At 45.1% G+C, this 23,476-nt stretch overlaps 1 long non-coding RNA gene across 1 annotated transcript in view; it reads left to right on the top strand.

Moving 5' to 3' along the window:
* The window catches only part of LOC130356843 (uncharacterized), an 81,325-nt gene that overhangs the window by 6,319 nt on the left and 51,530 nt on the right, over nt 1–23,476 (top strand). The window contains exon 3 of the long non-coding RNA XR_008889012.1: nt 6,575–7,682. This is a non-coding gene — a long non-coding RNA (uncharacterized LOC130356843). The remainder of the gene's footprint in view (nt 1–6,574; nt 7,683–23,476) is intronic.

Below are 23,476 nucleotides of genomic sequence, written 5' to 3'. Positions count from 1 at the left end.
TTAAATCGCAGAGACCCGGCGCGCACGCGCCCTAGGGAGCGGGGCCGCGCGCGCCGGGACAGAACAGACGGAGAGCGAGTCAGGTAGGGGAGCCGGGGTGCGCATCGCGAGCGGGCGCTACCCGCATCGCGAATCGCATCCCGGCTGGCAGCGGAATCGCAGCGCCCCGGGTCAGAGGACGTGACCGGAGCGCTGCCGCGGGGAGAGTGAAGCGAGCGCTCCGGGGAGGAGCGGGGACCCGGAGCGCTCGGCGTAACAGTACCCCCCCCCTTGGGTCTCCCCCTCTTCTTGGAGCCTGAGAACCTGAGGAGCAGACTTTTGTCTAGGATGTTGTCCTCAGGTTCCCAGGATCTCTCTTCAGGACCACAACCCTCCCAGTCCACTAAAAAAAAATTTTTCCCTCTGACCTTTTTGGCAGCTAAAATTTCTTTGACCGAGAAGATGTCCGAGGAGCCAGAAACAGGAGTGGGAGGAACAGATTTGGGAGAAAAACGGTTGAGGATGAGTGGTTTGAGAAGAGAGACGTGAAAGGCATTAGGGATACGAAGAGAGGGAGGAAGAAGAAGTTTATAAGAGACAGGATTAATTTGACACAAAATTTTGAAAGGACCAAGATAGCGTGGTCCCAACTTGTAGCTAGGGACACGGAAGCGGACATATTTAGCGGAGAGCCATACCTTGTCTCCAGGGGAAAAAACGGGGGGAGCTCTTCTTTTCTTATCCGCGAACTTCTTCATGCGTGATGAAGCCTGTAAGAGAGAATTTTGGGTCTCTCTCCATATGATGGAAAGGTCACGAGAAATTTCATCCACAGCGGGCAGACCAGAGGGCAAGGGAGTAGGGAGGGGGGGAAGAGGGTGACGGCCGTACACCACGAAAAATGGGGATTTGGAGGAAGACTCAGAGACCCTGAAGTTATACGAGAATTCGGCCCATGGGAGGAGATCTGCCCAGTCATCCTGGCGGGAGGAAACAAAATGTCGCAAATAATCACCCAAGATCTGGTTAATCCTTTCTACTTGTCCATTGGACTGGGGATGATATGCAGAAGAAAAATTTTATTTAATCTTGAGTTGTTTACAGAGAGCCCTCCAGAATTTAGACACGAATTGGACGCCTCTATCCGAGACAATCTGCGTAGGCAACCCGTGAAGACGAAAAATGTGTACAAAAAATTGTTTAGCCAACTGAGGCGCAGAAGGAAGACCAGGAAGAGGGATGAAATGTGCCATTTTGGAGAATCGATCAACGACCACCCAAATAACAGTGTTGCCACGGGAAGGGGGTAAATCAGTAATAAAATCCATACCAATCAGAGACCAAGGCTGTTCGGGGACAGGCAGAGGATGAAGAAAACCAGCGGGCTTCTGGCGAGGAGTCTTATCCCGGGCACAGATAGTGCAGGCTCGCACAAAGTCCACAACATCCGTCTCCAGAGTCGGCCACCAATAGAAGCGGGAGATGAGTTGCACAGATTTCTTGATACCCGCATGACCTGCGAGATGGGAGGAGTGACCCCATTTGAGGATTCCGAGGCGTTGGCGAGGAGAAACAAAGGTCTTTCCTGGAGGAGTCTGCCTGATGGAGGCAGGAGAAGTGGAGATCAGGCAGTCAGGTGGAATGATGTGTTGCGGAGAGAGTTCAACTTCTGAGGCATCCGAGGAACGAGAGAGCGCATCGGCCCTAATGTTCTTATCGGCAGGACGAAAGTGAATCTCAAAATTAAATCCGGCAAAGAACAGAGACCACCGGGCCTGGCGAGGATTCAGCCGTTGGGCAGACTGGAGGTAGGAGAGGTTCTTGTGGTCGGTGTAGATAATAACAGGAGAACTTGATCCCTCCAGCAGATACCTCCATTCCTCAAGTGCTAATTTGATGGCTAGAAGCTCTCGATCCCCGATGGAGTAGTTCCTCTCCGCTGGAGAGAAGGTCCTAGAGAAAAAACCACAAGTGACAGCATGCCCGGAAGAATTTTTTTGTAGAAGAACAGCTCCAGCTCCCACTGAGGAGGCATCAACCTCCAATAGGAAGGGTTTGGAAGGGTCAGGTCTGGAGAGGACGGGAGCCGAAGAAAAGGCAGACTTGAGTCGTTTAAAGGCGTCTTCTGCTTGAGGAGGCCAGGACTTGGGATCAGCATTTTTTTTGGTTAAAGCCACGATAGGAGCCACAATGGTAGAAAAATGTGGAATAAATTGCCTGTAATAATTGGCGAACCCCAAAAAGCGTTGGATAGCACGGAGTCCGGAGGGGCGTGGCCAATCTAAGACGGCAGAGAGTTTGTCAGGATCCATCTGTAGTCCCTGGCCAGAGACCAAATATCCTAGAAAAGGAAGAGATTGGCATTCAAACAGACATTTCTCAATTTTGGCATAGAGTTGGTTGTCACGAAGTCTCTGAAGAACCATACGGACATGCTGGCGGTGTTCTTCTAGATTGGCAGAAAAAATTAGGATATCGTCCAGATATACAACAACACAGGAGTATAACAAATCACGAAAAATTTCATTGACAAAGTCTTGGAAGACGGCAGGGGCGTTGCACAGTCCAAAGGGCATGACCAGATACTCAAAGTGTCCATCTCTGGTGTTAAATGCCGTTTTCCACTCGTCCCCCTCTCTGATGCGGATGAGGTTATAGGCGCCTCTTAAGTCCAATTTAGTGAAGATGTGGGCACCTTGGAGGCGATCAAAGAGTTCAGAGATGAGGGGTAAGGGGTAGCGGTTCTTAACCGTGATTTTATTAAGACCGCGGTAGTCAATGCAAGGACGTAGGGAGCCATCTTTTTTGGACACAAAGAAAAATCCGGCTCCGGCAGGAGAGGAGGATTTACGGATAAAGCCCTTTTTTAGATTCTCCTGGACGTATTCGGACATGGCAAGAGTCTCTGGGGCAGAGAGAGGATAAATTCTGCCCCGGGGTGGAGTAGTGCCCGGGAGGAGGTCGATAGGGCAATCATAAGGCCTGTGAGGAGGTAGAGTCTCAGCTTGTTTTTTGCAGAAAACATCCGCGAAGTCCATATAGGCCTTAGGGAGACCGGTTACTGGAGGAACCACAGAGTTACGGCAAGGGTTACTGGGAACCGGTTTTAGACAGTTCTTGGAACAAGAGGACCCCCAACTCTTGATCTCCCCAGTGGACCAATCCAGGGTAGGGGAATGAAGTTGAAGCCAGGGAAGTCCAAGGAGAATTTCCGAGGTGCAATTGGGGAGGACCAAAAGTTCAATCCTCTCATGATGAGATCCGATGCTCATAAGAAGGGGCTCCGTGCGGAAACGTATGGTACAGTCCAATCTTTCATTATTTACACAATTGATGTAGAGGGGTCTGGCGAGACTGGTCACCGGGATGTTGAACCTGTTGACGAGAGAGGCCAAAATAAAATTTCCTGCAGATCCTGAGTCCAAGAAGGCCACTGTAGAGAAGGAGAAGGCAGAGGCAGACATCCGCACAGGCACAGTAAGACGTGGAGAAGCAGAGTAGACATCAAGGACTGTCTCACCATTGTGCGGAGTCAGCGTACGTCTTTCCAGGCGAGGAGGACGGATAGGACAATCTCTCAGGAAGTGTTCGGTACTAGCACAGTACAGGCAGAGGTTCTCCATACGGCGTCGTGTCCTCTCTTGAGGTGTCAGGCGAGACCGGTCGACCTGCATAGCCTCCACGGCGGGAGGCACAGGAACAGATTGCAGGGGACCAGAGGAGAGAGGAGCCGAGGAGGAGAAACGCCTCGTGCGAACAGAGTCCATATCTTGGCGGAGTTCCTGACGCCTTTCGGAAAAACGCATGTCAATGCGAGTGGCTAGGTGAATAAGTTCATGTAGATTAGCAGGAATTTCTCGTGCGGCCAGAACATCTTTAATGTTGCTGGATAGGCCTTTTTTGAAGGTCGCGCAGAGGGCCTCATTATTCCAGGACAATTCTGAAGCAAGAGTACGGAATTGTACGGCATACTCGCCAACGGAAGAATTACCCTGGACCAGGTTCAACAGGGCAGTCTCAGCAGAAGAGGCTCGGGCAGGTTCCTCAAAGACACTTCGGATTTCCGAGAAGAAGGAGTGTACAGAGGCAGTGACGGGGTCATTGCGGTCCCAGAGCGGTGTGGCCCATGACAGGGCTTTTCCGGACAGAAGGCTGACTACGAAAGCCACCTTAGACCTTTCAGTGGGAAACAGGTCCGACATCATCTCCAGATGCAGGGAACATTGGGAAAGAAAGCCACGGCAAAACTTAGAGTCCCCATCAAATTTATCCGGCAAGGATAAGCGTATCCCAGGAGCGGCCACTCGCTGCGGAGGAGGTGCAGGAGGAAACACAGGCAAGGAACACACAAGAAACGCTTTCACTGGCACTAAGGCAACAAGATCCGGCAAGGGAGTGCAGGGGAAGTGAGGTGATATAGGGAAGTGCACAGGTGAACACACTAATTGGGACCACTGCGCCAATCAGCGGCGCAGTGGCCCTTTAAATCGCAGAGACCCGGCGCGCGCGCGCCCTAGGGAGCGGGGCCGCGCGCGCCGGGACAGAACAGACGGAGAGCGAGTCAGGTAGGGGAGCCGGTGTGCGCATCGCGAGCGGGCGCTACCCGCATCGCGAATCGCATCCCGGCTGGCAGCGGAATCGCAGCGCCCCGGGTCAGAGGACGTGACCGGAGCGCTGCCGCGGGGAGAGTGAAGCGAGCGCTCCGGGGAGGAGCGGGGACCCGGAGCGCTCGGCGTAACAGCAAGCCTATGGGAGGGGGCGTGACAGCTATCACGCCCCCTCCCATAGGCTTGCATTGAGGGGTGGAGCGTGACGTCACACGCCGCCCGCCCTGTAGTCGCCGGTAATCAGTCCCGGAGCGATCACGCTCCCGGGACTGATTACAAAAGGTGTGCCGCGTGCAAGATCATGGGGGTTCCCAGCGGCGGGACTCCCGTGATCAGGCATCTTATCCCCTATCCTTTGGATAGGGGATAAGATGTCTAAGCACCGGAGTACCCCTTTAAAGTGACAATGGTCAGATATGCAAAAAACGCTCTGGTCCTTAAGACCAAAATGGGCCAGGTCCTTAAGGGGTTAACAGTTTTCCTCAATATTCCTTCTTTATCTGCATTCATTCTCTTAGGGTGCTTTCACACTACGATTGTAGTGTACGGTTGCTGGATCCGGTTGGGAGGGGCGAAAACCGTCCGCTCCCGTATCCCAGCCGGATCCAGCCTGAACCCCATTCATTTCAATCAGCCGACCGGAGTCAAACGCTGACTCCGGTTGTCTCATTTTTGCCTCGCATACAGTTTTCTGACTGGACCTAAAACCGTGGTATACCACGGTTCTCAGTCCGGTCAGAAAACCGTATTTGGGGAAAAATTAGACAACCGGAGTCAGCGTTTGACTCCGGTCGGCTCATTGAAATGAAAGGGGTTCAGGCTGGATCCGGCTGGGATATGGGAGCGGCCGGTTTTCGCCCCTCCCAACCAGATCCAGCAACCGTACACTACAATCGTAGTGTGAAAGCACCCTTACTTGTATCTGCACCATTTTTTAAATAATGAAAGAATGTGGAAATCTTTTCCTTATTATTAATAAGTGCTACAATAATCTTTTCAAGACAAAAGCCATTGGGGATATTTATCAAAACCTGTCTAGAGGAAGAGTGGTGCAGTTGCCCATAGCAACCAATCAGATAGCTTCTTTCATTTTTCCCAGGCCTCCTTAAAAATGAAAGAAGTGATCTGATTGGTTGCCATGGGCAACTGCACCTCTCTTTCTCTGCACAGGTTTTGATAACTCTCCCCCATTGTGTGTTAGAATGTCCACTGAGTAATGTCTTTTGGAAGGCTGCATACTAAAGGCAAACATAAAAAATATTTATATCATTATATATATATATATATATCATTTTCAGATGTATATCATTTTTTTAATAGACAATTCTATACACAAATGGGGCTTTAAAGGGGTTATCCAGGATTAGAAATGCAAAGCTGCTTTCTTCCTTTCCTCCAAAACAGCACAACAGCGGTCCGGTGAATAAAGAAGAGTAGTGATAACACAGAGCGCAGTGGTGCTATATATATATACACATATATATATAGCAAATCCAGAAAATCACCACACAAGTAGGTCTTGGATCAGAAAAAGCTGGTGGTTTTAATCCCAATTAAAGTGCAACGTTTCGTCAATAGCCTTTATCAAGCATGGCTATTGCCGAATCATTGCACTTTAATTGGAAATAAAACCACCAGCTTTTTCTGATCCAAGACCTACTTGTGCGGTGATTTTCTGGATTTGCTGTTCATTTATCCTGGGCTGGCAGCCTGGGCAACCACAGGCACAGAGGTTGATCCCCGGTGCGGTCTTACCATCTACATATGTATGGAATAATGTCCTCTCACTTTAGGTTTGTGTAACACTGATTGTGACAAAGATTACAGGGCTGATGACATCATAACTGCAGATAGAATGTTTAGCCAAGTGCACAGGTTACAATTTCATTCGCTCACTAGGGATCAGCAGAGTCACTTGTGATAGGTCACTGTCCATTGCTGTAGTTTTCTAGTGACTTTATCATCTTTGTCATGCTCATAAAATGTAGGCAAAAGGGAAGAAAATTCATTTAGTAGAGGAAGAGGAAATAAGAAGAAAGATGAGCTGAGACCAGAACAGTGAAAATGATTTTCAGGAGCCACCAAGTACAGATGAGATACCAAGAAAGAGCAAGTTATTGGCGTTCCTGGAGAATATCTGGGCCCGGATGACCTGTAAGAGTATGACAGTAAAGAAAAGAGCCTACCCACACCCGGCATCTGATGGATGGCACAGGTAGGACATCATAATTTTAGGGCCCAGTCACCCTGCATTGCACTTCATCCATGCTACCATTGTTATCACCTTTCATTTAATTTTTCGGGAATATGCAGTGACCAGAAATCATCAGATCTGGCACTGGGTATTTATTTTTGTTTATGGAGTTCGATGTGCAGCATAAATAATGTTATTTTTAAATACCATGGGCTTTTTTTGCATAAAGGGATTCCAATTCTGGAACTTTTTTTTAGCCTTTTTGCTTTTTAAGTTTTTAATCCTCCTGAACTGCACACGGCTGTCAACTGTTAAAATCAGCTAACAACCCAGGAGTATAGAGAAGGCTTAGCTCCTATGCATATGCCCCTGTGAGCATTGGGCATACTATATATGGAGAGAGAGAGAGAGAGACATGTATTGAACATTTATAGGATATATCACCAGTGCCCACACCCTTCTGAAGACCCTAGCTGCTGTAAGCAAACACTGGATTGAACCATTGGCTGGTGGGTAAATAAAAGAACATTAAACAGTGGGAAAATGCATGAATACAAAATGAAAAGAGAGTAAGAAAATAAAATACTTTCACAATTTTCATGTTTTAATCATACAGCTGCCTACCTTATCATTTTTTTACTGTGTGCTTTGGGACAGTTTATCTGTTCTTGTAGTGGTACGGCCCGCTGTTGTTTACTGAGCTTGGTGTGGTTGCTATGACAACCTCTATACTGCAGCAGCCATTTTAACTGCCATCCTAGAGACAGCTTGAAGACTAGTCCAGTGCCAGTTCTTTGTGTCCCCCCAGTTTTATGGAGACAACACTGCTTCTTTCTGCTCCCTGTTTTTGTAATGTAAGGTCAACACAGATGGCACACAGGTTAGGCAGTGTTGGCACAGAGGTGAGCACTGTGTACCAAATATTCCAGACCAAGTATGTGCAGCCATCTTGCCTAAATGTCTATTGAAGTAAAACAGTGAAAGATACTTCTTCTAGGAATTAGTAGGGGCCCAGTGGTCAGAATCCCACCAATCAGATATTTTGGACTAATCTAATGCATCTGTCATAATTGTCTTCACAATGTCTTATGTGATTCCTTTAAACGTATATGTTGTGCACCATTTGTTTACACTGCTTCATTTGAGGCTATATTTTATGGGATTTCTTAGAAATGTTTGCACATTATTAAATGCATACATTTCTGAAAGATAAATCTTCCACCAGAGCAGAGTAGGGATTATAAGGATTTATACAGGTTCACTGTGAAAGTATAATCAAAACTAGTTAAAAGAAAAGCAGTTGCCCATAGCAACCTGTTAAACACAAGTTGTCATTTCTCAGTGTCTAATGCCAGCTGTCACTTCTGCTTGCACAAATTTCAATAAATGTCCCCTGGTTAGTCTGTATGAGGCTGTATCCAGTTTGCTCTCTCTGGTGGTTGACTTGTCTTTCAGAAATATATGTATCTAAGACAATCTGTCAGGTAAAACAGATCAGTGGGTACAGAGGAAAGAATTATAGCCTCTATGCAGGAGGAGTGTCCTGATTAATTACATAGCAGATCATGATCAGTCCTATCGATTACCCTGTGACCTTGGAGGCACGCTCTCTTCCTAGGTCCTACTTACAACCACTAAGTAATACCTGTCACAAAATTGTGATTGTATAGAACTGCATGGGAATGCAGTTTAACCCCTTAAGGACACAGGGCGTACAGGTACGCCCTGATGTCCTGGTACTTAAAGGGGTTATCCAGGAAAAAAATTTTTTTCATATATCAACTGGCTTCAGAAAGTTAAACAGATTTGTAAATTACTTCTATTAATTTTTTTTTAATTATTTCAGTACTTATGAGCTGCTGAAGTTGAGTTGTTCTTTTCTGTCTAAGTGCTCTCTGATGACACCTGTCTAGGGAACTGTCCAGAGTAGAAGCAAATCCCATAGCAAACCTCTTCTACTCTGTGCAGTTCCCGAGACAGACAGAGGTGTCAGCAGAGAGCACTGTTGCCAGACAGAAAAGAACAACTCAACTTCAGCAGCTGATATTTATTGGAAGGATTAAGATTTCTTAATATAAATAATTTACAAATCTAAACAGTAACCAACCCCTCAAGACTAGTACCAGTTACCTGATACATAGATGAACAATAATTATAATGATAATGGATACCTTGATTGTGCTTCAATTATAAGATACAACTATATAAAAATATAGAAATGTTTTATTTAAAATATCAAATAATGGAATGTAACCTCATATCACAGGGCTCTTGTACAAATCTGTTTAACTTTCTGGAGCCAGTTGATATAAAAAAAATAATAATAATTCTCCGGGAATACCCTTTTAAGGGCCCAGGGCATACCTGTACGTGCTGGACTTTTCCGTTCACCCGGAATGGGATGCCTGCTGAAATCATTCAGCAGGTACCCCATGCAGACTCCTGGGGGGGGGATCCTGAGACCAGATCGGCGATTTGCGGCAATTCCAGGTCAATCAGGTCACCGGTGACCCGAGAAAACCACCTCACAATTGTCCTGATTCATCTGCAGTTACCAGCTAACAAATCAGGACTCCTGCTAGGGGCACCCGCTCCGCCCCTAATGGCACCCGCTCCGCCCCCATTCCAGTGGGTGAAAGCGAGTGTCGGGAGTGTACACCGCACTTGGGGCCCCCGATCCCCGGAGTCTGTGGTGGGATCGGGCTCCAGGACCAGCGGAGGCGGTGATGAGGAGGGAGCAGGCAACAGCAGGAGGTAAGGCTGTGCCTCCTGCTGTTGCTTAGCAACAACTCCCAGCATGCAGAAAAGGGCATGCTGGGAGTTGTTGTTATGCAACAGCAGAAGGCACAACTCCCAGCTTGCCCTTTGGTAGTTTGTGCATGCTGGGGGTTGTAGTTATGCAACAGCTGTAGGCACATTCTTACTATGAAAAAGTGTGCCTCCAGCAGTTACATAACTACAACCCCCAGCATGCATGAACAGCCAAAGGGCATGCTGGGAGTTGTAGTAGTGTGCCTCCAGCTGTTGCGTAACTACAAGTCCCAGCATGCCCTCCTGCTGTCTGTGCATGCTGAGAGTTGTAGTTTTTGCAACAGCTGAAGGCACACTGGTTGCGAAACACCTGAGAGTTTGTTACATAACCTAATATGTGGATGTAAAGTGCTCTGCGGGCGCACTACAGGGCTCAGAAGAGAAGGGTCACCATTGGGCTTTTGGAGAATTTGGCTGGAATTTAAGGCCATGTGCGTTTACAAAGCCCCCATGGTGCCGAAACCATATGTGACTCCATTTTGAAACTACACCCCTCATGGAATGTAAAAAGGGGTGCAGTGAGCATTTACACCCCACAGGTGTCTGACAGATTTTTTGAACTGTGGTCCATTAAAATGAAAAATTTATTTTTTTATTTGCACAGCCTACTGTTCCAAAGGTCTGTCAAATGCTAGTGGGGTGTAAATGCTCACTGCACCCATTGTTACATTCCGTGTGGGGTGTCTGAAATAGGGTCACATGTGGGTGTGGTTTACTGTTCTGGTAGCACGGGGGCTTTGTAAATGCACATGGCCCCCGACTTCCATTCCAACCAATTTCTCTCTCCAACAGCCCAATGGCACTCCTTGTCTTCTGAACCCTGTAGTGCGCTCGCAGAGCACTTTACATCCACATATGTAGTATTTCCATACTCAGAAGAAAAGGTGTTACACATTTTGGGGGGCTTTTTTTCCTATTACCCCTTGTGAAAATAAAATTTTTGGGGTAATATCAGCATTTTCGTGAAAATTTTTTTTTTTCATGTCCAACTTTAAAGAGAATTTGTCAAACACCTGTGGGGTGTACAGGCTCACTGTACCCCTTGTTACGTTCCTTGAGGGGTGTTATTTTCCAAATAGTGTGCCAAATGTGTGTGTTTTTTTTTTTGTTTTGTTTTTTTGCTGTTCTGGCACCATAGCGGCTTCCTAAATGCGACATGCCGCCCAAAAACCATTTCAGCAAAATTTGCTTTCCGAAAGCCAAATGTGGCTCTTTGTCTTCTGAGCCCTGTAGTGCACCTGCATAGCACTTTACGTCCACACATGGGTTTTACCCTTGTAAAAAATTCAAAAAATGGGTCTACAAGAACATGTGATTGTAAAAAATGAAGATTTAGAATTTTCTAAAGGGCTAACAAACTTTCTGAATGTCATTTTGAGTACTTTGAGGGGTGTGGTTTTCATAATGGGTAATTTATGGGGTATTTCTAATATGAAGGCCTCTCAAATCCACTTCAATCTGAACTGGTCCCTGAAAAAATCAGTTTTTGTAAATTTTGGGAAAAAATTGGAAAATTGCTGCTAAAATTTGAAGCCCTCTAATGTTTTAAAAAATAAAAACATGTCAACTTTATGATGCCAACATAAAGTTTATATATTGCATATGTGAATTAATATATCATTTATTTGGTATGTCTATTTTCCTTACAAGCAGAGAGCTTCTAAGTTAGAAAAATGCAAAATTTTGAAATTTTTCATGAAATGTTGCTATTTTTTACTGAGAAATGATGAAGTATCGACGAAAATTTATCACTATGTTAAATTAGAATATGTCACGAAATTTTTTTCTTGAAATCAAATTAATAAGTAAAAGCATCCCTGAGTTATTAATGCTTAAAGTCACAGTGGTCAGATGTGCAAAAAATCCTCTGGACCTTAACCCCTTGAGGACCCAGCCAATTTTCAGTGTAGGACCCGGCCATTTTTTGCACATCTGACCACTGTGACTTTAAGCATTATTAACTCTGGGATGCTTTTACTTTTCATTCTGATTCCGAGGTAGTTTTTTCGTGACATATTCTACTTTATGTTAATGGAAAACTTTTGTCGATACTTGCCTCATTTGTTGGTGAAAAATTCCAAAATTTTATTGAAAAATTAAAAATTTCTCTCTGCTTTTAAGGAAAATAGACATACCAAACAAATTATATATTGATTCACATATACAATATGTCTACTTTATATTGGCATCATTAAGTTGACATGTTTTTACTTTTGGAAGACATCAGAGGGCTTCAAAGTTCAGCAGCAATTTTCCAATTTTTCACAACATATTCAAAATAGGAATTTTTCAGAGACCAGTTCAGTTTTGAAGTGGATTTGAAGGGCCTTCATGTTAGAAATACCCCACAAATGACCCCATTATAAAAACTACACCCCTCAAAAGAATTCAAAATGACATTCAGTTAGTGTGTTAACCCTTTAGGTGTTTCACAGGAATAGCAGCAAAGTGAAGGAGAAAATTCAAAATCTTCATTTTTTACACTCGCATGTTCTTTTAGACCCAGTTTTTGAATTTTTGTAATGAGTAATAGGAGAAAAAGTTCCCTAAATGTGTAACCCAATTTCTCTCGAGTAAGGAAATATCTCATATGTGTATGTGAAGTGTTCGGCAGGCGCAGTAGAGGGCTCAGAAGGGAAGGAGCAACAATAGGATTTTGGAGAGTGAATTTTGATCAAATGGTTTTTGGGGGGCGTGTCACATTTAGGAAGCCCCTATGGTGCCAGAACAGCAGAAAACCCCCCACATGGCATACCATATTAGAAACTACACCCCTCAAGGCATGTAACAAGGTGTCCAGTGAGCCTTAACACCCACAGGTGTTTGACAACTTTTCTTTAAAGTCGGATGTGTAAATGAAAAAAATATATATATCGACTCCATTGGGGGACACAGACCGTGGGTGTATGCTGCTCTCTCTAGGAGGTGTGACACTATGATAATAAAAAAAGGTCGGCTCCTCCCAGCAGGATATACCCGCCTCCAGGCCCTGAGCTAATCAGTTTAAGCTTAGTGTCTGAAGGAGGTGGACATGGTCCCCCCGTGCGCATATGCGGCTGACATATGCGCTCAGGACTAGGAGCGTCCTTCTAGTCCTTCCCCGTCCTTCATTAGCTCCGCCTACAGGGCCGTCGGAGCTCCCTGGAGGCGCAAAGTGTCCTCCAATCAACACCTTGTCACTAAGGTGGTTTCCCCTCCCTCAGTGGATCCACCAATCTCCCGGATCTCTAAGGCCACTACACTGCCACTGGCAGATGCGGCCGCCTTCAAGGATTCTACAGACAAGAAGGTGGAGTCCTTAGCGAAGTTTGTCTCTGAAGCAGCCGGCTCTTCGCTTCTTCCCATCTTCACCTCAGCATGGGCGTCCAAGGCCCTATCGGAGTGGTGCCCAAAACTCTGTCAGGGTATCCTAGCAGGATCCCCCTCAGAGGATCTGTCTGCTCTGGCTCTCCAATGCTCTAAAGCTGGGGAATTTCTGTGCACAGCTTCCATGCAGTCAGCCCGTTGTTCTGCCTTGCTGTGGGTCACCTAGCTGCTTCTATGTGGCTTAAAGCTTGGAATGTGGATGCCGCTTCCAAAAGGTCTCTCACTGAGCTTCCTTTTACGGGTGGCCGTCTTTTTGGCAAGCACCTTGACGAGATTATCTCAGAGGCGACGGGAGGTAAGAGTTCCTTGTTGCCTCAAAATATGGCTCGTTCTACTTCCCAAAGGAAGTCCTCTTCCTTTCGGACCTTTGGCCCCAGCAAGGGGTCTGAGCGGGCGCCTTCGCGGGACAAGAAGGCTCCCTCATTCCGGCTGCGCCCGTCTTGGAAGTTGGACACCAACCATTACGGCCGGTTTGCGGCCAAATCAGGCAACCGCAAACCCTCTTCCAAAAAGAAGCCCCCACCCGCAGTTTTTTCTCGGGTGGGAGGTCTTCTCTTATTTTTTTCGAGACATCTGGACCACACACATTCAGGACTCCCGGGTCAGGGACGTGGTATCCAGCGGTTACCGAATCGAATTTGCCTCCCTCCCAAGGGATCGCTTTTTTCGATCCCTGGCCCCCCGGTCTCCTTCTCTGGTGAAGCAATTTCGAGAGGCTCTACAGTCTCTGCTTCTCCAGGGGGTTATCGGTCCCTTTCCTCCAGGGGAACGTTTTTGGGGTTTCTATTCCAATCTTTTTGTGGTCCCCAAGAAGGACGGTTCTGTGCGGCCAATCCTAGACCTCAAGCGTCTCAACTGTCATCTTCTCATCTGCCACTTCCGAATGGAATCTCTCCGTTCGGTAGTGGTATCCCTGGAACTAGGGGAGTTTCTCCTCAGTAGACATCAAGGATGCCTATCTCCATGTGCCAATATTTCAAGGCCATCACGGTAACTCCACTTTGCGGTTCCGGAGGGGCATTTTCAATTCGTAGCCCTCCCCTTTTGCCTGGCCACGGCTCCTCGGGTCTTTACCAAAATCCTTGGCCCTGTTGCGGCCGAGGGGAGTCTCGGTGATACCCCACCTGGACGACCCTCTCATCAAGACTTCCACCAGATCCCAGACTCTGGAGAATGTGGATGTCACTCTTCACACTCTGGATCACTTCGGGTGGAGGGTCAACCGGGACAAGTCAGTCCTCTCTCCCACCCAGTCCCTGATATTCTTGGGACTTCAGTTCAACACGACCTCGGCCCGAATTTGACTTCCGCCAGACAAACGTCTGACTCTTCTGTCAGGAGTCCGCTCCCTTTGGCTCCAGGTCCCAGTCTCCATCCGCACTTGCATGGAAGTCCTGGGATGGATGGTGGCGACCATAGAGGCCGTGCCCTTTGCCCAGTTTCCTTACCGACCTCTTCAACTGGCAATTCTCTCTCGGTGGGACAGATCTCCGCTCTCCATGTTCTCCCTCACAGGATCCGTCAGTCTCTTCTCTGCTGGCTCCGCTCCCCGCTTCTTCTCCAGGGGCGCTCATTTGTTCCCCTTCACTGGCAGGTGGTTACGACGGATGCCAGTCGGGCTGGGGCGGTGTGTTCAGGGATTGGACAGTCCACGGACTCTGGTCTCCCCGAGAAGCCCTTCTTCCGATAAACATATTGGAACTACGGGTGATCCTGGTTTGTCTTCTTCATTGGGAATCCCGGCTTCAGACCCGACCTGTCCGTGTCCAGTCAGACAACCCCACGGCCGTGGGATACATAAATCGTCAAGGCGGCACTCTCAGCTCGACAGCCATGGCGGAGGTGACAAAGATTCTCATCTGGGCGGAAAGCATGGTTCCGGCCATCTCGGCGATTCACATTCCGGGGTTGCTCAACTGGGAAGCGGACTTCCTCAGTCGGTCCTCACCCGACCCAGGTGAGTGGTCCCTACATCCAGAGGTCTTCACGCAGATCCGCGACCTCTGGGGCATTCCAGACGTGGCCCTCTTCACGTTCCGGCACAATGGGAAGATCCTTCCATTTGTGTCCAAGTCCCGGGACCCTCTGGCTTTAGCCGTGGACGCCCTAGTGATTCCTTGGGTGGGGTTTGCCCTACCCTATCTGTTTCATACCCTTCCGCTCCTTCCCAGGAGTCTGAGGAAGCTCAAAGCGGAGGACGTTCCCACCATTCTGGTAGCTCCAGATTGGCCCCGAAGGTCGTGGTACGCCGACGTGGTCAGGCTCCTGTCCCTCCTTATCGGTCGCCCTCTCCCCCTTGGGACTTGAATCATGTTCTGAGTGCCCTCCAGGGTGAACCTTTTGAGCCCCTTAGAGAGGTGTCTCTACGCCTCCTTTCTTGGAAAGTGGCGTTTCTTGTTGTTATCACCTCCATCCGAAGGGTGTCTGAATTGGCAGCTCTCTCCTGCCGTTCTTCATTTTTGGTGCTCCATCAGGAAAAGGTTGTTTTCCTGCCAGATCCTTCCTTTTTTGCTTAAGGTGGTTTCGGCTTTTCATCTCAATTTGGACATTGTCCTCCCGTCTTTTTGTCCTGCTCCTTCTCCTTATCTCTCTATCACTTCTGCGTTTCGTCAGTGTGATTCCTTTTTCGTCCTTACGGAGGGTCGTTGTAAAGGACAGCCTGCTTTCAATGCCACCATTTCTCGGTGGATTTGGTCTGCCATTTCGGAAGCCTGTAAGGGGAAGATTTTCTCCTTTCAGGGTTGTGGCTCCTCACAGACTATAATGGGATTTTCCAACGGCCGTATAGGACTATATAACTACCATTTTAATGCCGATTTTCAGAGTAATTATGTAGGGTGAAAGGGGCAGCCTTAAAGCTTAAATTGTTTTTGAATGTTTAAAATTAGGAATACCAAATTATGAGATTGTGGGCAATGGAAACTTTCATGTTACTACTGTTTGTGATAAAAGAAGCAAATAGTTAAAAATGCACCAATTTTGGAGATGGAGAGGAATTCTGTAGGGGAGGAGGACTGAACTGAGCATAGCAATTTATATGTATTTGTGCTCAAAATGTGTAATCTAGTAAAGTTTCCAAGGCCGCCATTTCATATTCCTTGTAAATTAACAATCTTTTGTGGAGTTTTTTTTTTTTATGTTAACTTTTAAAATTTTAAAATTTCTTTACATGTGTTATGTAAATGTTCTTTTACAAGGGAGTGACTAAGTAAAAGCATGACTACTGTTTTTGATTGTCTTGTTCCAGAATGTTAAAACATAGGTCATATATATTCTTAAAGGGGTTCTCCGGTGCTTACACATCTTATCCCCTATCCAAAGGATAGGCGATAAGATGCCTGATCGCGGGAGTCCCGCAGCTGGGTACGCCCGGGATCATGCACGCGGCACCCCCTTTTTAATCAGTCCCCGGAGCGTGCTCGCAGGGCCGGCGGCATGTGACGTCACGCCCCCAACCTGTGTGACGTCACGCTCCGCCCCTCAATGCAAACCTAAGGGAGGGGGCATGATAGCTATCACGCCCCCTCCCGTAGGCTTGCATTGAGAGGCAGAGCGTGACGTCACACGGGGGCGGTCGACCGTAATCAGACCCCGAGCGAACACGCTCCGGGGACTGATTACAAACTGGGTGCCGCGTGCATGATCCCGGGCGTCCCCAGCTGCGGGACTCCCGTGATAAGGCATCTTATCCCCTATCCTTTGCATAGGGGATAAGATATGTAAGCACCGGAGTACCCCTTTAAAGCTTCAATTGTTTTTGAATGTTTAAAATTAGGAATACCGGATTATGAGATTGTGGGCAATGGAAACTTTAATGTTACTACTATTTGTGATAAAAGAGGCAAATAGTTAAAAATGCACAAATTTTGGAGATGGACAGGAAGGCTGTAGGGGCGGAGGAGGCCTGAACTGAGCATAGCGATTTATTTGTAACTGTGCTCAAAAGATGCAATCTAGTAAAGTTTCCAAGGCCGCCATGTCATATTCCTTGTATATTAACAATCTATTGTGGAATTTCCTTTTTTGTTAACTTTTCATTTGTCTTTATATGTGTTATTTCAATGTTCTTTCGCAAGGGAGTGACTAAAAGCATGACAACTGTTTTGATTATCTTATACTAGAATTTTATAACAGGTGATATATATTCTTCCGTCAGAAAATCGTCAGCAAAAGGGCAGTTACAAAATCCTATACGGCCGTTAGAAAGTCCCATTATAGTCTGTGGGATTTTTCTAATAGCCGTTTTAACACGTTATAGCCCGTTATTAATAACGGCCATTATTTGTGACGGAAAATAGTAACGGGAGAAATAGTTCATGAACTATTTCTCCCATTACTATCTTCCATCATAAAATAACGGGTTAAAACGGCTATTAGAAAAATCTCATAGACTATAATGGGATTTTCCAACGGCCGTATAGGACTAGGTAACTACCGTTTTAATGCCGATTTTCTGAGTAATTGTGTAGTGTGAAAGGGGCCTTAAAGCTTCAATTGTTTTTGAATGTTTAAATTTAGGAATACCAGATTATGAGATTGTGGGCAATGGAAACTTTCATGTTACTACTATTTGTGATAAAAGAAGCAAATAGTTAAAAATACACCAATTTTGGAGATGGACAGGAATTCTGTAGGGGAGGAGGACTGAACTGAGCATAGCAATTTATATGTATTTGTGCTCAAAATGTGTAATCTAGTAAAGTTTCCAATGCCGCCATGTCATATTTCTTGTAAATTAACAATCTTTTGTGGAGTTTTCTTTTTTTGTTAACTTTTTAAATTTTTAAATTTCTTTACATGTGTTATGTAAATGTTCTTTTTCAAGGGAGTGACTAAGTAAAAGCATGACTACTGTTTTTGATTGTCTTGTTCCAGAATGTTATAACATAGGTGATATATATTCTTAAAGGGCTACTCCGGTGCTTACACATCTTATCCCCTATCCAAAGGATAGGGGATAAGATGCCTGATCGGGTGAGTCCCGCAGCTGGGGACGCCCGGGATCATGCACGCGGCACCCCCTTTTTAATCAGTCCCCGGAGCGTGCTCGCAGGGCCAGCGGCAGGTGACATCACGCCCCCGCCCCCGTATGACGCCACGCTCCGCCCCTCAATGCAAACCTACGGGAGGGGGCATGATAGCTATCACGCCCCCTCCCGTAGGCTTGCATTGAGAGGCGGAGCGTGACGTCACACGGGGGCATAATTTCACACGCCGCCGGCCCTGCGGTCGACGTAATCAGACCAGGAGCGAACACGCTCCGAGGACTGATTACAAACTGGGTGCCGCGTGCATGATCCCGGGCGTGCCCAGCTGCGGGACTCCCGCGATAAGGCATCTTATCCCCTATCCTTTGCATACGGGATAAGATATGTAAGCACCGGAGTACCCCTTTAAAGCTTCAATTGTTTTTGAATGTTTAAAATTAGGAATACCGGATTATGAGATTGTGGGCAATGGAAACTTTCATGTTACTACTATTTGTGATAAAAGAGGCAAATAGTTAAAAATGAACCAATTTTGGAGATGGACAGGAAGGCTGTAGGGGCGGAGGAGGCCTGAACTGAGCATAGCGATTTATTTGTAACTGTGCTCAAAAGATGCAATCTAGTAAAGTTTCCAAGGCCGCCATGTCATATTCCTTGTATATTAACAATCTATTGTGGAATTTCCTTTTTTGTTAACTTTTCATTTGTTTTTATATGTGTTATTTCAATGTTCTTTCGCAAGGGAGTGACTAAAAGCATGACAACTGTTTTGATTATCTTATACCAGAATTTTATAACAGGTGATATATATTCTTCCGTCAGAAAATCGTCAGCAAAAGGGCAGTTACAAAATCCTATACGGCCGTTAGAAAATCCCATTATAGTCTGTGGGATTTTTCTAATAGCCGTTTTAACACGTTATAGCCTGTTATTAATAACGGCCATTATTTGTGACGGAAGATAGTAACGGGAGAAATAGTTCATGAACTATTTCTCCCATTACTATCTTCCATCATAAAATAACGCGTTAAAACGGCTATTAGAAAAATCTCATAGACTATAATGGGATTTTCCAACGGCCGTATAGGACTAGGTAACTACCGTTTTAATGCCGATTTTCTGAGTAATTATGTAGTGTGAAAGGGGCCTTAAAGCTTCAATTGTTTTTGAATGTTTAAATTTAGGAATACCAGATTATGAGATTGTGGGCAATGGAAACTTTCATGTTTCTACTATTTGTGATAAAAGAAGCAAATAGTTAAAAATACACCAATTTTGGAGATGGACAGGAAGGCTGTAGGGGCGGAGGAGGCCTGAACTGAGCATAGCGATTTATTTGTAACTGTGCTCAAAAGATGCAATCTAGTAAAGTTTCCAAGGCCGCCATCTCATATTCCTTGTATATTAACAATCTATTGTGGAATTTCCTTTTTTGTTAACTTTTCATTTGTTTTTATATGTGTTATTTCAATGTTCTTTCGCAAGGGAGTGACTAAAAGCATGACAACTGTTTTGATTATCTTATACCAGAATTTCATAACAGGTGATATATATTCTTCCGTCAGAAAATCGTCAGCAAAAGGGCAGTTACAAAATCCTATACGGCCGTTAGAAAATCCCATTATAGTCTGTGGGATTTTTCTAATAGCCGTTTTAACACGTTATAGCCCGTTATTAATAACGGCCATTATTTGTGACGGAAGATAGTAACGGGAGAAATAGTTCATGAACTATTTCTCCCATTACTATCTTCCATCATAAAATAATGGGTTAAAACGGCTATTAGAAAAATCTCATAGACTATAATTGGATTTTCCAACGGCCGTATAGGACTAGGTAACTACCGTTTTAATGCCGATTTTCTGAGTAATTGTGTAGTGTGAAAGGGGCCTTAAAGCTTCAATTGTTTTTGAATGTTTAAATTTAGGAATACCAGATTATGAGATTGTGGGCAATGGAAACTTTCATGTTACTACTATTTGTGATAAAAGAAGCAAATAGTTAAAAATACACCAATTTTGGAGATGGACAGGAATTCTGTAGGGGAGGAGGACTGAACTGAGCATAGCAATTTATATGTATTTGTGCTCAAAATGTGTAATCTAGTAAAGTTTCCAATGCCGCCATGTCATATTTCTTGTAAATTAACAATCTTTTGTGGAGTTTTCTTTTTTTGTTAACTTTTTAAATTTTTAAATTTCTTTACATGTGTTATGTAAATGTTCTTTTTCAAGGGAGTGACTAAGTAAAAGCATGACTACTGTTTTTGATTGTCTTGTTCCAGAATGTTATAACATAGGTGATATATATTCTTAAAGGCTACTCCGGTGCTTACACATCTTATCCCCTATCCAAAGGATAGGGGATAAGATGCCTGATCGGGTGAGTCCCGCAGCTGGGGACGCCCGGGATCATGCACGCGGCACCCCCTTTTTAATCAGTCCCCGGAGCGTGCTCGCAGGGCCAGCGGCAGGTGACATCACGCCCCCGCCCCCGTATGACGCCACGCTCCGCCCCTCAATGCAAACCTACGGGAGGGGGCATGATAGCTATCACGCCCCCTCCCGTAGGCTTGCATTGAGAGGCGGAGCGTGACGTCACACGGGGGCATAATTTCACACGCCGCCGGCCCTGCGGTCGACGTAATCAGACCAGGAGCGAACACGCTCCGGGGACTGATTACAAACTGGGTGCCGCGTGCATGATCCCGGGCGTGCCCAGCTGCGGGACTCCCGCGATAAGGCATCTTATCCCCTATCCTTTGCATACGGGATAAGATATGTAAGCACCGGAGTACCCCATTAAAGCTTCAATTGTTTTTGAATGTTTAAAATTAGGAATACCGGATTATGAGATTGTGGGCAATGGAAACTTTCATGTTACTACTATTTGTGATAAAAGAGGCAAATAGTTAAAAATGAACCAATTTTGGAGATGGACAGGAAGGCTGTAGGGGCGGAGGAGGCCTGAACTGAGCATAGCGATTTATTTGTAACTGTGCTCAAAAGATGCAATCTAGTAAAGTTTCCAAGGCCGCCATGTCATATTCCTTGTATATTAACAATCTATTGTGGAATTTCCTTTTTTGTTAACTTTTCATTTGTTTTTATATGTGTTATTTCAATGTTCTTTCGCAAGGGAGTGACTAAAAGCATGACAACTGTTTTGATTATCTTATACCAGAATTTTATAACAGGTGATATATATTCTTCCGTCAGAAAATCGTCAGCAAAAGGGCAGTTACAAAATCCTATACGGCCGTTAGAAAATCCCATTATAGTCTGTGGGATTTTTCTAATAGCCGTTTTAACACGTTATAGCCTGTTATTAATAACGGCCATTATTTGTGACGGAAGATAGTAACGGGAGAAATAGTTCATGAACTATTTCTCCCATTACTATCTTCCATCATAAAATAACGCGTTAAAACGGCTATTAGAAAAATCTCATAGACTATAATGGGATTTTCCAACGGCCGTATAGGACTAGGTAACTACCGTTTTAATGCCGATTTTCTGAGTAATTATGTAGTGTGAAAGGGGCCTTAAAGCTTCAATTGTTTTTGAATGTTTAAATTTAGGAATACCAGATTATGAGATTGTGGGCAATGGAAACTTTCATGTTTCTACTATTTGTGATAAAAGAAGCAAATAGTTAAAAATACACCAATTTTGGAGATGGACAGGAATTCTGTAGGGGAGGAGGACTGAACTGAGCATAGCAATTTATATGTATTTGTGCTCAAAATGTGTAATCTAGTAAAGTTTCCAATGCCGCCATGTCATATTTCTTGTAAATTAACAATCTTTTGTGGAGTTTTCTTTTTTTGTTAACTTTTTAAATTTTAAAATTTCTTTACATGTGTTATGTAAATGTTCTTTTACAAGGGAGTGACTAAGTAAAAGCATGACTACTGTTTTTGATTGTCTTGTTCCAGAATGTTATAACATAGGTGATATATATTCTTAAAGGGCTACTCCGGTGCTTACACATCTTATCCCCTATCCAAAGGATAGGGGATAAGATGCCTGATCGCGTGAGTCCCGCAGCTGGGGACGCCCGGGATCATGCACGCGGCACCCCCTTTTTAATCAGTCCCCGGAGCGTGCTCGCAGGGCCAGCGGCAGGTGACATCACGCCCCCGCCCCCGTATGACGTCACGCTCCGCCCCTCAATGCAAACCTACGGGAGGGGGCATGATAGCTATCACGCCCCCTCCCGTAGGCTAGCATTGAGGCGCAGCGTGACGTCACACGGGGGCGTGACGTCACACGCCGCTGGCCCTGCGGTCGGACGTAATAAGACCTAGAGCGAACACGCACCGGGGACTGATTACAAACTGGGTGCCGCGTGCATGATCCCGGGCGTTCCCAGCTGCGGGACTCCCGCGATCAGGCATCTTATCCCCTATCCTTTGCATACGGGATAAGATATGTAAGCACCGGAGTACCCCTTTAAAGCTTCAATTGTTTTTGAATGTTTAAAATTAGGAATACCCGATTATGAGATTGTGGGCAATGGAAACTTTCATGTTACTACTATTTGTGATAAAAGAAGCAAATTGTTAAAAATGCACCAATTTTGGAGATGGACAGGAAGGCTGTAGGGGCGGAGGAGGCCTGAACTGAGCATAGCGATTTATTTGTAACTGTGCTCAAAAGATGCAATCTGGTAAAGTTTCCAAGGCCGCCATGTCATATTCCTTGTATATTAACAATCTATTGTGGAATTTCCTTTTTTGTTAACTTTTCATTTGTCTTTATATGTGTTATTTCAATGTTCTTTCGCAAGGGAGTGACTAAAAGCATGACAACTGTTTTGATTATCTCATACCAGAATTTTATAACAGGTGATATATATTCTTCCGTCAGAAAATCGTCAGCAAAAGGGCAGTTACAAAATCCTATACGGCCGTTAGAAAATCCCATTATAGTCTGTGGGATTTTTCTAATAGCCGTTTTAACACGTTATAGCCCGTTATTAATAACGACCATTATTTGTGATGGAAGATAGCAACGGGAGAAATAGTTCATGAACTATTTCTCCCATTACTATCTTCCATCATAAAATAACGGGTTAAAACGGCTATTAGAAATATCTCACAGACTATAATGGGATTTTACAACGGCCGTATAGGACTAGGTAACTACCATTTAAATGCCGATTTTCTGAGTAATTACGTAGTGTGAAAGAGGCCTTAAAGCTTCAATTGTTTTTGAATGTTTAAATTTAGGAATACCAGATTATGAGATTGTGGTCAATGGAAACTTTCATGTTTCTACTATTTGTGATAAAAGAAGCAAATAGTTAAAAATACACCAATTTTGGAGATGGACAGGAATTCTGTAGGGGAGGAGGACTGAACTGAGCATAGCAATTTATATGTATTTGTGCTCAAAATGTGAAATCTAGTAAAGTTTCCAAGGCCGCCATTTCATATTCCTTGTAAATTAACAATCTTTTGTGGAGTTTTCTTTTTTTGTTAACTTTTTAAATTTTAAAATTTCTTTACATGTGTTATGTAAATGTTC

This window comes from Hyla sarda, chromosome 2, assembly GCF_029499605.1.
Source record: "Hyla sarda isolate aHylSar1 chromosome 2, aHylSar1.hap1, whole genome shotgun sequence".
Classification (NCBI taxonomy): Eukaryota; Metazoa; Chordata; class Amphibia; order Anura; family Hylidae; genus Hyla; species Hyla sarda.
Note: the sequence above shows the minus strand (reverse complement) of the source record. Positions and strands in the feature narration are given on the sequence as shown.